Below are 16,608 nucleotides of genomic sequence, written 5' to 3' on the forward strand. Positions count from 1 at the left end.
TGAGCGTGCAGCTCCGGGGCAGCAGGGCGCCAATGATGCAAATAGTGTTAGAGAGCGGAGATTACGGGTGGAACGGCGATGATTTAGACAAAGTACTCACTCCGGCGTCGTTGTAGTTAATGGGGGTTCAGTTTTTTCATATGCTAGAAATAATCACCCATTGACTTGAATATAAATATTTAATCTTCTAATATCCAGGGAAACAGAATCCTGAGTGATAAACTTTGGCTCGTGGCAAATACAAATGGAAGAAATGCTCAGTGAGAGATCGCACAACTCCCCGTCTGCGACAATGAAAGCCACAATAGTTAAATTAAAGGTGCCAAAGGTTTAACGAAGATCTTACTGTAAGACTGGTCCCGCTTTTATTCGCGTGACCTGCATCGCTTCAGGTTCAACTTGTGTTTGTGCTCCAGAGTAGGTTCAGCAAAAGCAGGAAAGCCATTAAATGTGCGTGTTATGTTTGATCCCTCATAACGGAATGCTGATTATTCCAACGGCATCGGCGCCGCGGCTGCCCACTCTGTGGCGCGAGTGTGACTTGCTGTTGTAAAGGACGCGTATACTGTATAATGTGTTCTTTTCACCGCGCAGAGGGAAAGAATAATGAATGGATTTGCTTTGTCCGAACATCAAATAGAGGAGGACAGTGATGAGCATTAAAGCCGCGGAAATCGCACGGCGGCAGAGGTCAGCCGTCGAGGCGCTGAGAGAGATGACGGCAACATAACAATGGCGGCGCACGGACGGCAGACGTATCATTAGAGAGACACCGTGACCGTTCCACACAACACTGACGTCTGTGCTCCCACTTTGATATCAGCTTGATCCACCTAATGAGCACTGTGATGTCTAAATAAGGGACACCGGTGGAACAACACAAGCTCTCATTTACAGACCACAGGGTGTATTCGCATTCGAGATGGATGAACAACAAATCAAAGGCACAGTTGTGGGGTTCGGTGGAGTAATTCCCTGAACAGTGGGCAATTTCACAATGTCCACAACAGTGATTAGAGCAAGAAATGAGCACCGTTTACAAAAGCTGCTGCTTAGATAGACAGCTGTATTTTATGCAGTAATAGACCCCCGAGGCTTTTGATCTGTGTGTGTGTGTGTGTGTGTGTGTGTGTGTGTGTGTGTGTGTGTGTGTGTGTGTGTGTGTGTGTGTGTGTGTGTGTGTGTGTGTGTGTGTGTGCGTGCGTGTGTGCGCGATGACTCTTCGGTTTCAGGGAAATGGACTTTTAAGGTTAAAGTCTGTTCACCCGCTTCCGCTCTAAAGCTTCGGGCTCCGGGGGACGCGGGGGCGCTCACCCCCTCCGTCTCCAGAGGGCACGACCGAGGCTCCCCATCATCTCACCCCAGGAAATGCTTGCTGGCAGAGCTCCCCCAGTAGCTTCCCAACACCCCCCCTCCCCTTTTATGTGCATCTGCGGCGTGATTGATGGAGCATTTTTCTCTTGTTACGTCTCGCACCAAATATAGCAAACGTAACAGGGCTGACTTGGGCAATTCCCAAGCGGGGGACTTGGCACCGCTGTTGACAAGCTGAAGCATAACAGCAGCATGGTTCTTACGAAGCCAATGAAAAGAAGCATTGTGCTGTATTCCTCTGGGAATCTCCACTTGTACACATGAGCTAATTATTGTGGCGCTTAATTCGCCGTTGTCCGCTTCGCTGTCACTCGGAGGTCTGGAACCACCACCGTGTGTGGCGGATCTTTAGGCGGCAACGGTGGGAAGATCAAAGCATGTGCTGCAGCCGAGTCTGCTCACAGACACTCAACTTCCAATATTGGCTCCTTATAAATAATGCTTCTGTAACAGTGCGTGTTTTAATGCGAGCGCTGTGACATGGGTCAAACGCTGCTCGTTCCAATGCAAACAATGCAAAGTGAGAACTAGAAGCCACGGCTCCAGTCAATATTGTTACATTAGCGGCGGCGGCTCGGCGTCTGCGAGACGCCCGGCTTGTTTGCAGCCTTTTCTTTTCCCCGAGACGTCAAAGTGGTTTTCTTTGAAAGACGCTCACTTTTCGCTTCACTTTTATGGACAGCACCTGTTTGGGTTTAGTTTTACCGCTGCCATCAGCGAGAAAGCCTCTGGAAAAGCCTTTGTGTGCTGCGCTAATAACGACCCTGTGGTTGAGGAATAGCTTCATGACACTTTAAGGTGGGTCATGCATTTTAACCCCGTGTTAAACCTCAGTCATAAAACCTTGATTTAATGCACACTGTGTCTGCAGCGTTTGCGTTTTCCTAATTCAGTTAGGTCTTAATTAAACACACAAAAAGCCAACAAATGTGAAAATAAACGTATTACCTGATGTAACGGGCGATATTTCAGAATTAGGCTGTCTGGTTCTCTGGGTACAATATAATGACTCCATGTGTGGCCTGTGCACTGTACTCCACTGGCATTATTAAGGCAAATACAGAGGGAAGCATGGGGCTCCCTTTGTCACTTCACTGACCTTTTCCCAGTTCCAGCCGTGCTAGCGCTACTTCTGTTTGCTCTTTACACGTTCTACATCCATCGGATGCTGGTCCCTGTCCGCTCTATAGGAGGAACCCCGAGCTCTGTCTGTTGGAGGGTATTTGTAGAAATGTCGCTTATGTCGGGGAGGGGGGGGGGGGTGGAGGCGGGTGCGGGTGCGTCTGGTGGCTCAGAGACAATACAGAGTGTGATTCTGTGCAACAGCTCGACTAGACCGTACAGCGAAGGCTAAAACACATTCAAACGCAGCCCTCATCTTCAGCAGCAGCAGCACATTTGAGAAAAGACGCCCGACTTCATGTAATTTGCATGAAGTCACGCATCTGCTGCGCACCAATTATAACAGAACTGCCTTTCATTATGTGTCTTTTCTCCGTTTATTTTCTCCCAAAGTGCCTTGTTTTACCCGGCGCCTCTCTCCGTGCTAACTGTATTAAGAGACCCACCACTTACCGTGTAACTCGTAATCCCCGGTGGGGGCGAAGCCTCAAACAGCCTCTTTATAAGCGTGATCTCGCAGTCACATGGCTCTTCCCCCTTTAAGTAACCTGCAGGAATCACTTCAGTGCTCCTCCGGAGGACATCCATTTCCAGGCAGAATGCATGTCATCGGGAAGCTCTCTGAGTATGACGGAGGAGGATTTGAATTCATTTGCGCAGGCTGGTAGAATGTGCCTGAGCACTGATTGGCAGCCGAAAAACCATTAAGGCCGGTTCCTGCAGGTTTAAGGTTGAGACAGAGCCTTCCTTGATTTAATGGCTTCATTACAAGCTCCCAGCAGATAGTCCTGAATCACAATATGACATGAAGGGAATATTTACATGATATTTCATTATGTTTTCTCAGGAGCATTGGCGCATGAAAAAAAGGCTGCCAGTCATATTTTTTTTTGAAATATTTCTCTCAGCCAGTTATTTAGTCAATTTATGAGCTGGTGGTTATGAACCAACCATGAACCCATTCCATAATTTAGTTTTCTTAAGTTCATACCATGATTCTTCTGCCATCTTCCAGATAAAGCACTGATCTAAAGGGAGCGGACTCACAAGCACACACACAAGCTGCAAAGCAGTCAAAGCAGCATTTTAGCCGCATCTGGGGGAGCAACAGGATCTGACAAATACAATCTGATTTGACATCAAGCTAAACTTAAAGGTCGGAAAGTTTGGTCACATTCACATTCTTAAGTAAACGCGACACAAAGCCTTGTTTTTTACATCCAGTCCTGATCTTGACTTTGCCGAGACGTGGCGTGCGCAGTTTGTGTAGCAAAAGGTAAAACGCTCCTGTTGAGCCAAACAAATGAATAAATCAGAATTGCTTTCACGCTGCATAAATCTTACATTAAGCGTCTGCGGCCGCGCCACCGTTTTTAGCGCTCGCTCTGAAGGACGCGACTGAGACGTGACAATGAGGAGGCGACTCGGTCCAGTCCAAACAGTTTGGTCCCGAGGGGCGGTTTATGGGAATGTGGCGTCAGGATCTTAACCCTCCTACAGTCAGAGATGAGGAAAAGTCAGAACACATTTGAATTTCTGGTCCCACAGGCTCCATCAAGAAGGGACGTATTTCACTGCTATTGCACTGTGTCGACGAGCAGCAAACAAGGCTCTACAAAACATGAGGGGGATTTCGTTGTTCATCTGAAACCCGACACTAAAACTTACAGAACCCTCCCTCTGGTGGGACCCAGTGCTCGAAGGTCAAAGCAAGGCCGCGGAGGTTCTCCGCGTTTCTAACGTCAGATTAGGGAAGAAAAATGAGAGCGACGTGATGTCAGGATGCGATATCGCTCATCGCAGGATCTTCGGCGCACCGCGGCTAAGCTGCATAATTCATAAATAATGCTCAATCAGGCCACGGGCAGATTCACTTTATCACCAGTCAGCACTTTCAGATCTCTGCATACGTACGCTGGGGAGTAAATATAAATCTGCGTGAATTCGTAGCCCTCCCCTTCCAGAGATAATGAGAGAATAACAGTCGCTAAACAGACACGCAGACTGGAATGTGAGGCCAGTTTTGCACCATTAACCTCCATCTCAATGTCGGCCGGGGACGCTTCTCTCCATTACCATTCCGCACATCACAGACACCGTGCACCGCTTCCCGCCTGCGTCACACAACGGGATGCGGAGGTCCAAATGGGGCTTTAATGCATGATGTAAATACCGTGCAATCAGCTCCGTCACCACGGCACCGACCCAGTGTGGCCACAAGCAGGTAGGTCCTGACCTCAAGGCGACGGTACTTGAAAAAGTAGTGTCTGTATGTTTTGCTCCAACATCGGACTAAACACCAGGCGTTACAACGATGAGGTTGGATGTAAACCTGCAGGCCTGCTTTCAGTCATTAGTGTAGGAGTTCTGACTCATCTCTTCTCTCCCTTCGCCTCCCTCTTTCTACTTTCTGTCAACAGAGCACCGGAGCCAGAACAGTGCACTCAGCAAACCTCTCTCTCTTCAAATGTTAGTATTCCCACTTTTTTCTCTTTCCCCCTCCCATGCTGCTATTCCCCACATACCCAAGCATACTCAGCTAATGGAGCAGTGGGAGATGCTCTTGAAAAAAAAAAAAAAAAAAAAAAAAGGAGAGGTTGAAAATGGACAGGCTCTCCAGCAACAATACGGCATCACACAAATAGAACAGTGCACCGCGCTCGACACTCTCAGAGATGTAAAAGCTTCTTTTGAGCACAGCGTGCGCCAACATCGCGGCCGCGGGCCCATAAAGGTGCAGTTCTGTAAATGTGATTAGAAACTACTGTCATAATGGGGGTAATTCATTTGCATCAGCGCGCTGAGAGGGATCCCTAATCAGTCTTCTTGTGTAATTGAGCTGAATCATTTACTACAGCCGGGGCTTGGGCCCGGGTCCGACTAAGACGCCTCGTAATCCCTGACCTTAAAAGTGGGCTCCATAGGGGAAAATTGTTGCCATTATCCATTTATCTACGTTGAAATGAAATGAAAAGCGCCTAAGTCTGTACGAGTTACAACTTCCCATCCCGGCGAACCTTTCAGGAACCTCCCACCGTCCGACCCTCGCGGCGCCTCCGCTTCAGCCGCGGCTATTTTGTGGGGCCCGTGGTGGCTCCAGGAACGATTTCAGGCTATTTATTCCGCTACGGAGCTCGAGGTCGTGGCTCAGAAGAGAGGAGCACAGACGTGCTGAATGCACGGCGTAATGGCGCTCTCAGGATACCAAAGCAGCGAATTGTCCGCTTCACACAAGCCAAGTGTGCTTCGCTTTTTCCGAACCACCTCATTCTTTGCCTGTGGTTCTGATCAGTCATTCTGTGGAGTGGACACTGAGACAGCTGAGGAGCAATCTGCCCTGGGCACTGCACCGGCACAGTCCTGCCTCGGGCATTTGTCTGACTGTCGACTTTGTTTTCCTGCAGTCATTTAGATATTCAGGTTTAATTAAGGCACCTCTGTCATTAACACAGGATTTCATTTCCTAAGCTCTCAATCTCGCGCCGCTCCCTGCTTCTCTCAGAGTCTGGCTCCCACTGCAAAACACAAACACTCCCACCCAACTGCCACTGAAGAAACATGGTCACACTTCCCCGGCCAAGCTTTTATTTAGTATTCATCATAACCCAGACACCTGCTTTGTTGTTTTCCCTTTTCCAGGGAACTCTGGGGAAATGATATCTGTTGGACTGGAGCCACGTGTTAGGATTTGATGAAACTTGTGGAGAGGAAAAGCGGGATCTAGTATCTCTTGACATGAATCATCACTATAAAATATAGTGTCCCTTCAGGGATATGAAGGAGATAGAGATGCAAATATATATCAGCTGCTAGCTCTTGTCACTTCCTGACAAGTTATTCATAGTCAGCAAATACACAAACATATACAAATACCTCTGATTGCAAGGAATTTATAAAATGCTTCTGGTGCATGAGATAAAGATGAAGAAATATGTTCTTTTTCCCTCATCTTATTCCCAGTTTTAAAACGTCTACTGTCCTGGGCCTCCTAATGACATGCAACACTTGCTTTATTCACAAGATGGTGCAATAAGTGCACTCACTCACCTACTTAGTGACTCACTTAAACAAACCTTCCCTTACGGTGAGTGCGACAGTGAAACAATATTTGCCTCTCAACCGTGTAACATTCGTGAGCGTGGGGATTTGATGCCTTTTGTGCTGCATAAATCACCCGAGTAAACAAGTCTGATTAGCGCTTTGCTCAGTCAAAGCGCTCCCGACCAGCAGACTGGTCGGGTCCACAGACGGAGCCTGAGGGAAGTTGGCAGGCGCAGGGGGTTAAACCACGCACCTAAACACACCCTGTTTAATTCGCTCCCTAATCATAATCAACCCAAATCCCCATCACGCGGCCGAGTTGAAGAAGGAGACGATGCAACAACGGAGCAAAGGAGCAGCGGGACCGACGTAACAAGAATCTAGAATCCTGCCCTTGATGGACTCAGATCAAAGTCACAGGGAGAAACACTTTGACCAGACAAAATAAGCACATTTCTGCAGAGAGTCTGCAGGGCCCTGATGGAGTGGATGGTTAATTTAGCTCAATTAACGATTACATGTGAGGCGGTGACATAATGAATTCACTGTGTGCCTCTCTTCTATTTGAGGACAAAAAAATCCACCAGTGTCACATACGCTGTTGTACAAATTACAGTAGGAATTAGCATTATATATTCGTAAAGTAAGTAATTCTAGTATGTCACTTTTTAAGAAACCAACCTCCTTTATACGTTTTAAGTTATTTTACCTTCTTTCCGTCTGTCGGTGCCTGACGCTCATCAATCGTTGCTGCAGCGCCTAACGTCCGCCATTGGAGGTCGATAAAGATAAAAGATGACTCGTTGCCCCTTTAATACCATGTTATTAAGAGCGAGAGCAGACGACCTCTGTAATCCCTGTCTGCACATCAAAGACAGGCCAGATATCTGGCCTGCTATTAGCCGTGTGGCTGGATGCCACCTGCCCAGATGTTTGGCATGTGGACTCCAGTTCTGCCAAATGGGGATCACGAGAACACAGGACACCATCCAGGAGGCATCCGAGCTCCCAAACTTCAAGGACAAGCCTGCGGTCGACAGAAACCAAACAAAAACAAACTGCATTCATTTTCATCGCAATGGAGATTTTGAGTTTTGACTATAACAAGGGTGATTAACCTGCTTCAGAAACCTTTAGAAGGTAATGGCTGCAGTAGCTTGCTTAAAATTAGAGTTTTCTTCATATATAAGAGGCAATCCTGCATCAGAGGCCAGAGAGCTCAGGGCGGATTAGAAGGAGTTGATGTTGGGCTCTGTGTATCCCACAGTCGTGACAGTCCCGGGCCTGTTGCCTGGGCTCTGATTGTCAGCTAAAGAACTTGCTTGTGATAGGGCCTCAAAAAACTGGAAGGCTTCCTGTGGTTACAGCCCTGACTGTCAACGTGGATTTGATCTCTTTGGAGTTGCCTCACACTGAAGTTGTTTGTTGTTATTTACAACCAAAGCCCCAGAATGAGCCTGTGCCATTGTACACTAGGCTACGCTGCGACGGAGTATGAGGTGATCATCGCCGGCTATTCGTTATGGTTATAGTATCACAGTTTTTAAAGCTGTTCAGAAACGGTTCAGAAAGATGAGTCACTTTCTACTACCACTATACTGGTGTGTGTGTGTGTGTTTATGCTTGAAGTGAGGTCTGTGTCCTTCCCACAGGTGACTATTGTAGGGCTTCAACATTTATAATCTAAAAATGACACATGCATTTTTTACACACATTTTCTCTGTGTGGATGAATCTGTGTCAAATCAATTTCAGAGGTGCCAGCTTTGACTTTGACCTTGTCCCGCACTGCTCAGGTTTTGACTGAATTCCACTAATAGAACTCGGAGCAATTTCATCGCCTTTAACGGACACAAAGCCGACCTGAATGCTTCCAGTGACAAGCACTTGTGCAGGAGGAGGTGAGGGGATAACATGCAGATGCTTTTTACATATTTATCACTGCTAGGAATCGGTGCATTTCAAATAATTATCAATGACTGTCAAGGCGTTAATAGATTTCAGGGTCACGAGTGAAGACATACAATTAATTCGTTGTTCGCGTCCCTGTATTAAATTGTCAACCATACATGAATATTTATCCTACAAGGTCAAGACTATTACACACACACGCAGCTGTGAGCGTCATCAGTAGCAAAGCCTCGCTGAAGCCACACGTTGCTTCAGTAACACTGTAATCCGAGAAGACACTAATAGCGTAAGGATGACTCTTAACCAGACTCAGAAAGGTGATTTGACCTCGATTAACTTTTGTCTCTCACATGTGATAATGATGGGATGTACAGCAGGTCTACTTTGCTGAATCACCAGCTGGCTTATTGCTGTAGTGAGTTGTTGCTCACTGGTTTAGACATTAGACAGTCAGGTGATTAGAGACCGCTGAGTTAGGAAATGATTTAGTTTCTTCACTGCTTTAATACAAATAAGGCAGAAGAAGCAGCCACATGAAAACGTCAACCCTGTAGAAGTCAATCCATAAAGTTCCTCCAGTGTGTCATTGAGGTTAAAAAGCTTTGGTGGACATTTTCTTCCTCGTACCTGATCTGAGGGTTTAAGAACAAAGGGCACACGCTTTAAAGCCCCCTGGGGCAGGTTTGCGATTCGTGATGCTGGGCTGCATAAATGAAATTTGATTTGACTTGGCTTGACACACAATCAGCTCCATTACCTGAAGGTGGAGAAGCAGCTGCAGCGAGCGTTCCGCCTCTGGAGCACACGGAGCATCCGTCAGATCCCAGTCAGCCGCTAAAAATGCCCGATTTATTATAACAAAAACAACACTGTAAACCCAGAAGAAGAATTGTGACTCCAGCAACTCTTCTCCAGATCTATAATTCACTTTGACAGATGTCAGAAACAGACCATGTTTATTTCAGTCGCGCTGTGACAACAAGCTGCAAAATACACCTCAGAAGACATCAGACGTCTTAACATCGCGCAGCCTGTGGATTGTGCAGTGCATGACTTATCATTAGTGCACAGTGTCAACACGGAGATAACTTAATTATGATTATAAAGGCCCACGCATCACAGACTGTTCACTGATGGAGCAGGAAAGACCCTCCTCGCTCCACACAAAGCAGTTTGCCCTGCAGGAGAGTCTGTAGACGTTCTGAACAAGCATCTGACTGCGTGTGAATGACAGTAAGAGCAACAGAGAGGAGCAGGCCTTAGCCTTCGCACTCACGCTCCTCTTAGGATAATCACATTGGTTCACAATCACATCATGGTTTGAAAAGCAAGTCAAGACTTCCCTTCTAAAGTGACTCTGGCAACAGAATAGTCAAAGTTTGCAGGACTCCTATTCTCCCTGAAAGAAACGGAGGAGGAAGACAGCGCAGCCGTGACACGAAAATAATATGGCCTCTGACTCGGTGGCTTAGGTTGATAAAACTCTGCCCGCTGTCTCTTAGCTGCACCAAAAAGCGGCAAACGGGACGTCTCTAACTGATCTGCGCGGCGGTCGATGCATCAGCGGGAGCACTGGGATGAAGAAATCAATGTCAGCGCATTCCCATGGTGCGTCCATCTCTGCCAGCGAGGCCTCATACAGGGGTGGAAAGCCATCTACTGAACCTACCCAAAGGGGATAGCGCACACCCGATATTGATGTTTGAAGGGGTTGCCTTGTGCCAAGAACTTCCCCTTGTAAAAAGTCACGCTAACGGATTACCCGAGCAAGCATGTCCTCCTCCCGCACAGCCGAGAAACACGGGTTTTCACCCTTGGTACCGTTTTGAAGGGTCATTTTTAAACACACAGCGAGGGGCGAAACGAAACAACAAGCGAAGCTGGGAGGGGCCATCCATCACTCCTACTTGCCTGCACAATGCAGGCGATAAAGTCGGCCTTATCTTCAATTAAAGTTGATCAGACACTGTTAAACGTCTAATCTGCAATGCTGAACAAAAGGAAAAGGGAAAGACAGAAACCTGCAACTTCAGGAGGCAGCATCATATCAGCACGACTGATAAAAGGTGCACTTAAAAAAGGTGTGAGATGATATGAAGCTACTACAGGATGCTCCACGTTCAGGTAATAAAGTTTCACCTTGGTTCACCTTCAGTGACAGATGTTTGATCAATTCATTTAAGACAGAGATGGAAAAAAGTAAAAGGATTATACTTTGTAATGACAAAAAAAGAGGAGAATATGTGTAGTATGTCTGTGGCTCCTCTGTCAGACGAGACGTCCTTCTTGAGGTTTGGGATTGTTTCATGCAGCTGAGCAGATAAGATTGATGTGACACTGCTCTGCCAAACAGACAATGTAATTAAAGTCATGCAACCATGGGTTTGCACCAAATCGGAGGGACACAAAGCCACGTCCTTCTTTTCAATTCAGGAGAAGCCTGGGAAGACATCCCCACATGTGTCGCTTTCATTTAAATTTAACAATTCAGCATTTTTTTAAATTAGCCACCCACTCAGTATTTAAGTTAAGTTAAGTTATTCAGTCTAATTGAAAGAGGTCGTGGGTTTTAACATTGGTGGTTCGTACTTTAGGAGGAAATCTATAAAACCAGACTCAATAAAGCCTCAGTAGTGCTGTGTTGGAGGTTGGGCGGGGGGGATAGAGTGACAGGAAATTACTGATTGGGATCAGCCGTCATAATTGTGATGTAAAACAAAGCCCGGGCTAAATATCTGCACTGCCAGAAAATGTTTTTCATCCAGAGGAAATGACACATAACAAGACACGCGACAAGCCGACAGCAGCAGCGTTTTCCCCAGCGCTGACCATGATGAGCGACGCCACAGATAGAGCAGAAACAATTAGCCTGGCGTTATTAGATTTCTGGAGAGCTTGGCAGGCGCAGCAAGCTATAAACACACCTAGCATTCAGTGTATAGCAGTAGTAAAGTAGTCGTCTTTCAAATATTCAGCTTTGAACTCTGGGTTTGGTCTCCACCTTCATTGGGAAAGTCCACTTTAATCATTATCCGTCTTTGTTTTATATAATAAAACTAAAGCTACAGCCAACACTGGTGTCCAGTATGGTCCAGTATACATACAGACACAGAAAAACAACATCCTATAATCTTTTTGAACTTCATAGCAACTAGACTGCAATTGAGCTCAGGTCAAGGCAGCGAGCAGCATCAGGAGCAGGTTTGGCATCGCGAACAGAAACGGGCTCCTAGCAGTCGGCTGCGGTAGGAAAGTAAATTACTGGAGCTTTTTACTCTCGCGAAACTGCAGGTAGCTGGTGAGCGATCATTTGAAGATTGGCCCAGCAGAAATAATGACCGATTCATACTGGTGCAGGTCACTTCACAGGGCAAGAGAAGCCTTGTTAAAGCAGCCTTCCCACTGTACACCTTCTTAAAAGGTTAATCTGACAAATGAGGTGGTGACATTAAAATCTGATAATTAGAGAGCAGAAGAAGCACTTCTCCTCCGAACAGCAAAAGATTAATTGGCTTGATGGGATTTCAAAGAAGAAAAACAACCCCACACCGTCTCATCTCCCCAACCTTCCTGAACAGAAACACACCTTTACCACCTATGATTTTACTTTATTATAACACATAAATCACCTCTGTATCATACGTCCACGTTTGTTTTGCTGTGTGCTGTGACCCCAATGCTCCAAACAGTCCTTACACAAGACCAAACCAAAGGTATAAACAGATAAATATGAGAAGTTGACCGTACTGAAATCCCCACTTTAATTAATGCCAGGTCCCATCTCTGTAATTCGAAGTCCTCTTTATTAGAAATTTTAAAAGTGCTCTCCCCAGGGAGCTTCTGAGTCACAGGGAAATTGTGGCACAATATGTTTTTAATTTCCCAGGAGGTCCTTGCACAGCAACTATTTAACGATGGAGCGGCTTTGCTGAATGAATCTAAAAGGTGCTCTTTTTTTCCTTCTGTCATTATTACTGGACCTAACATGAAATATTCTGTCTATTTGCATGGCTCTCGCTCGCTCGCTCCTTTGCTCGCTCGCTCTTCTTCAAAGATGTGTACCACTTCCTTTTATTTGCCCTCCGCTGGGATTTGCACTCGTGCGCGGTTAGCTCAAACAATGCGCGGAACCAAATGGGACCAAGAGAAACAGCCAGTGTTTTCATTCAACTGCCTCTTAACTGCGCTATGACTGTGTGTTTTAAAGTTAAATTAGAACTGAAATAAATGGAATCCAATTGAGCCTATATGACATTTATTTAGATTTTGTTCACATTTGTAAATGATGTGTAAGCTCATAAACACAACTACTTGGTAAACGGCGTTGCTAGGAGAGTGTGAATATGTCTAAAAGCCATATTACTGTAGCTTCACACACTGTAACACAATGTGAAAAAGTGGATTTTGAAAGGAATGTTTTAGACCCTTAGTCTATTAACATTATCTATGCAAAGTATTGTGACACCAGAAAACTGACTACTGTTTTGTTTAACATTTTGAAAGGACGCTTTAAAGGTTGAGGGGCTGTTTGGTAAAATCCATTCAAGCCACAGAGATTGAAGGTTAGTCCAGCTTTCCAGTCAATTAGCTAGTCAAGCTGGTGTCATTTCCAATGGCAGCTTGGTCATTTCCTCCACGCGTTATGGCTCAGTGGACTGAGGCGTTGTTTATTTATTGTTAGTTCTTAATCTGGACGAAAGGTTTCCAGTCAATTTAAACACGTCTTGTCAATGTCAATCAGATCTGAGAGACACACGTTGAGCACATGAGCACATTTCCCATCTGTCCCACAGTAGGACCCTGATTATCCAGCCATCAACCTCCAAGTGTCTGTTTACCTGGTGGTGACATGTTCACGTTGCTCAGATACATTTGTACAGAGCATTGATTGACTGAGTCCGCGCGTGATTGACAGGTGTGAATTAAATAACGTTCATTATTACGTTACACCCCTGGAAACAGAAGTTGACGCTCGTCTCATCGTCACCACTGCAACTCAAACCTCTTTTCACAAGACAACTGATGTTTAGACTTGGGTCTATTTTTATGTCAGTTTGTTGCCATGAGTTTATTTCACTGTTTGGAGCAGAAGCAGCAGTTAGTCATCGCTTTGTGCATGAGTCAGCGTTAGCATTTGGACTTTAAAGCTCTGTGTTAGATGTCAGTCATTAGCTATTGGAGAACTGCCTCGTGAGTTTGTTTGTGTGACTTCACTGTGCTCATTCTCACAATGGGATATTACAGAGTGTGTGTATTTTATACTTCCATAGTAGGACCTGCTCGTTCTGTGTGATACAGTAGTTGCCATTAAATAGCTGTAGGAAACGCAGGGATAAGGACAGCAATGATTTAGCTTGGCTGGACACTGACCATGCCACGCTTGGCTATTTTTGCCCTGGATCAGCATCTGTGCCGGTGTGACATACGGGAGAGTGTCAATGCACTGCAGAGTCAACACAGTAGTGGTTTCTGCCTCTCCAGTGGGAAACTTTAAGCACACAAAGCAGCGAGGACCGCTCCAGTTAGGGCACCGGTCACTGCAGCCCTTGCGCCTTTATTGAAGTTTCATCAAATTTGTGGATCTCATGCTTTGGAACATTTCTCCTGGAAAGTGCTCAGGCTTTAAAAGTAGATAAGACGCTTTTTTTTTTTGTTTATAGCTTTGAAGTCAGAGCTCTAATGAGAGCATGGTGCTAACGTACCTGTTGGGAAGACACACACTCAGCAAATCAGTAAGCTGCTAAGCAGCTGTTTGAAGTGCCCATTCCCCTCGCTTCACATTTTAATGTTGAGAGATACAGTCTTCTTATGTGCTTGTAATATACTGCATGTTCCTCACGATGGCACAAATCAATAGCTGTACTAATCCCGGTGTATCCAGTGGGGCATTCTCTTATCCTGCTGGATTTTCACACACTAACTTAAAAATCTGTTGAGTGGTCTTCAGGGCAAGTTTCTTATTCCTGTCAGAAGTAAGAGGGATTATGTTCAATACTTAAAGCTTCACCCACTAAGAGTTTAACTTCTTTTTTCTCCACATGATGCAAAAAGAGAAACCCCCCCCCCCCAAAAAAAAGGAGAACGTTTTTTACATGTGCTGACGTTGTGAGACCCGATAAACAAGCCTCCAAAACCGAGGGTAGTGCAAAGATTGCCCCATCAAACTGGCAGATAAAATGCTGCCTTCTGTTTTCTTTGATTGGTGACATTTTCCAAACACGGAAGAAGTTCTTTGAATGTCAGGCCGGATCCACAGGCATTCATCGGAGTGCACTGATGTTGAATGGAGGGGACAGAGTGGTTGAGTTATACTTCCAGCAGCCAGCTGTAAGAACTGCTGTAGTTAAATCAACATCTGCAGCTCTCCTGTGGTTGAAATCGCATTTCAGCCTCTCATTAGCGATCGGACCCAGCGCACCTGGGCATTAGCTGGCTCTGGCCAATCAGTGGGCTCACATAGGTTTAGAAGCCGGTGTCCATTGTTTGTTTAATTACAGTGTGGGACGCATCATGTGGCATCCGGTGTGTGTGTGTGTGCGGAGGGGGGGTTCGACAAGTTCAAATTACAAGTTACCAATTGAATTTGACAAGCAGCTGTTGACGTTAGTGTTCATTTTCCTGTCGTAATGGCAGGAATTGTGATGCACGATTTCCAGGTCTGCTTCTGCTGCTCGTCCTCTAGAACAAGCGCCAGTTTTAGGAAGACTAGCGAATATACTTACAACAGAACATATGCGACTATAATCCACTCCTTTGTTTGCTTCAGTGATCCTCTTAGCAGAACTTATTCCACATTAAGGCTGTTTAGACGTGACATATTCCTGCCTGCTCCCTCCTCCCATCAAACCAGAACTCCAACGCTGCCGCTCGTTGCTATTTTCAGAGCACCCAGAGAGGATGAAACAAGGCACCTGACTGATGGTGAAATATTCCCTCCAATCCTTGAACTGCGCGTCAAAAGCTCCGATTTATGACTCAACTCACATCTAAGAGAGCTTAAAGATCCAACATTGTCACCGAGCAAAGAGGTGGCGTGTAATTGAATTGAAAAGCACAAAGCTAGTGGTAGATCGCGCTGGAAACTGCCGAAGCCGGCGAGATTTTAAAACCAAGTCACGGCGCCGGTAGCCATAAGTGCCATCCAAGTCAAATCCCAGTTGCTCGCACGTGTCCCTCTCTGTCAAACAGAATCCAAATTCCCCTATCAATCGTGGCAGTGGGCGACATGATCCCTGACAACTTTTCACATCAGTCTGGGGATTAGAGGCATAAGGTTTACGCTGGCCTTGCCAGAATCCAGGATAACATTTTTTGATTCAGCAATTTAAACTAATTTCAAGGCTGGCTCTGCAGCAATTTTCTGGATCAATGGAATGTCATAGCTCACTTGGTCACCGGCCTTCTTATCACAGGTGCCTAACGCACACGAATGCTATGCTAATTGCCTGGTTTGAAGAGCTCAAGATCTACACTTCCTCCAAACCCAGAACTAAATGTTTGATATTTGATAATTATTAAACTTGCTTGGTGTTAAAAATGAGCTTAGAGATCCTATGATAAAAACTCTGCATGTGATGGTTGCTTGAAGTGGTCACGCAGTAATATTGGGATCTGCAGACATTTACATAAATGTCAGGAAACTCTACCTGAGTCATCCTGAACGATGCCGTGCACACAGATAACTCTTCATTGTTCCTGGAGGGCGACAGGAGAATAAAAAGAAAAACAAAACTACTGTATTTTCAATGGCGTTTTCACATAATTGCAAAAGAGGCCTTGAGCAAAGATGCATTATCTTTAGAATGGATAGTGAAGGAGAAAATGCTGGGTTCACTTGATGTAAAAATATGCCACGCTTTGCCATTTGAGTGGACGCGTTAAACATATATATTTTTGTGATGGCTATTTAATAACCATGAAACGCGAGAACTGGACATATATTGTCAGAAGTGCGGTGGGAGCATGAACACTGGACTACAAAATAAATAAATATCTACAAATCATTTCCGTCGCGTGGCTTCGGGGTGGCACAGCAGAGAACACTATCTCTTGGACTGGTTATTGGTGCTTCTGGCTCCCCTCCTTCCTTTGAATATGAATAACTCGAATGTTGAATTTTCAAGTTATTAAATCCAAGCAAGTGCAAAAGAAAAAAAAAAAG

The 16,608-nt window shown here is 45.6% G+C and overlaps 1 protein-coding gene across 1 annotated transcript in view; it reads right to left on the bottom strand.

The window, feature by feature from the left end:
- asic4a (acid-sensing (proton-gated) ion channel family member 4a) overlaps positions 1–16,608 on the bottom strand; it is a 59,460-nt gene that overhangs the window by 10,721 nt on the left and 32,131 nt on the right. The window lies entirely within an intron of this gene.

This window comes from Betta splendens, chromosome 21 (genome assembly GCF_900634795.4).
Source record: "Betta splendens chromosome 21, fBetSpl5.4, whole genome shotgun sequence".
NCBI classification, from domain to species: domain Eukaryota; kingdom Metazoa; phylum Chordata; class Actinopteri; order Anabantiformes; family Osphronemidae; genus Betta; species Betta splendens.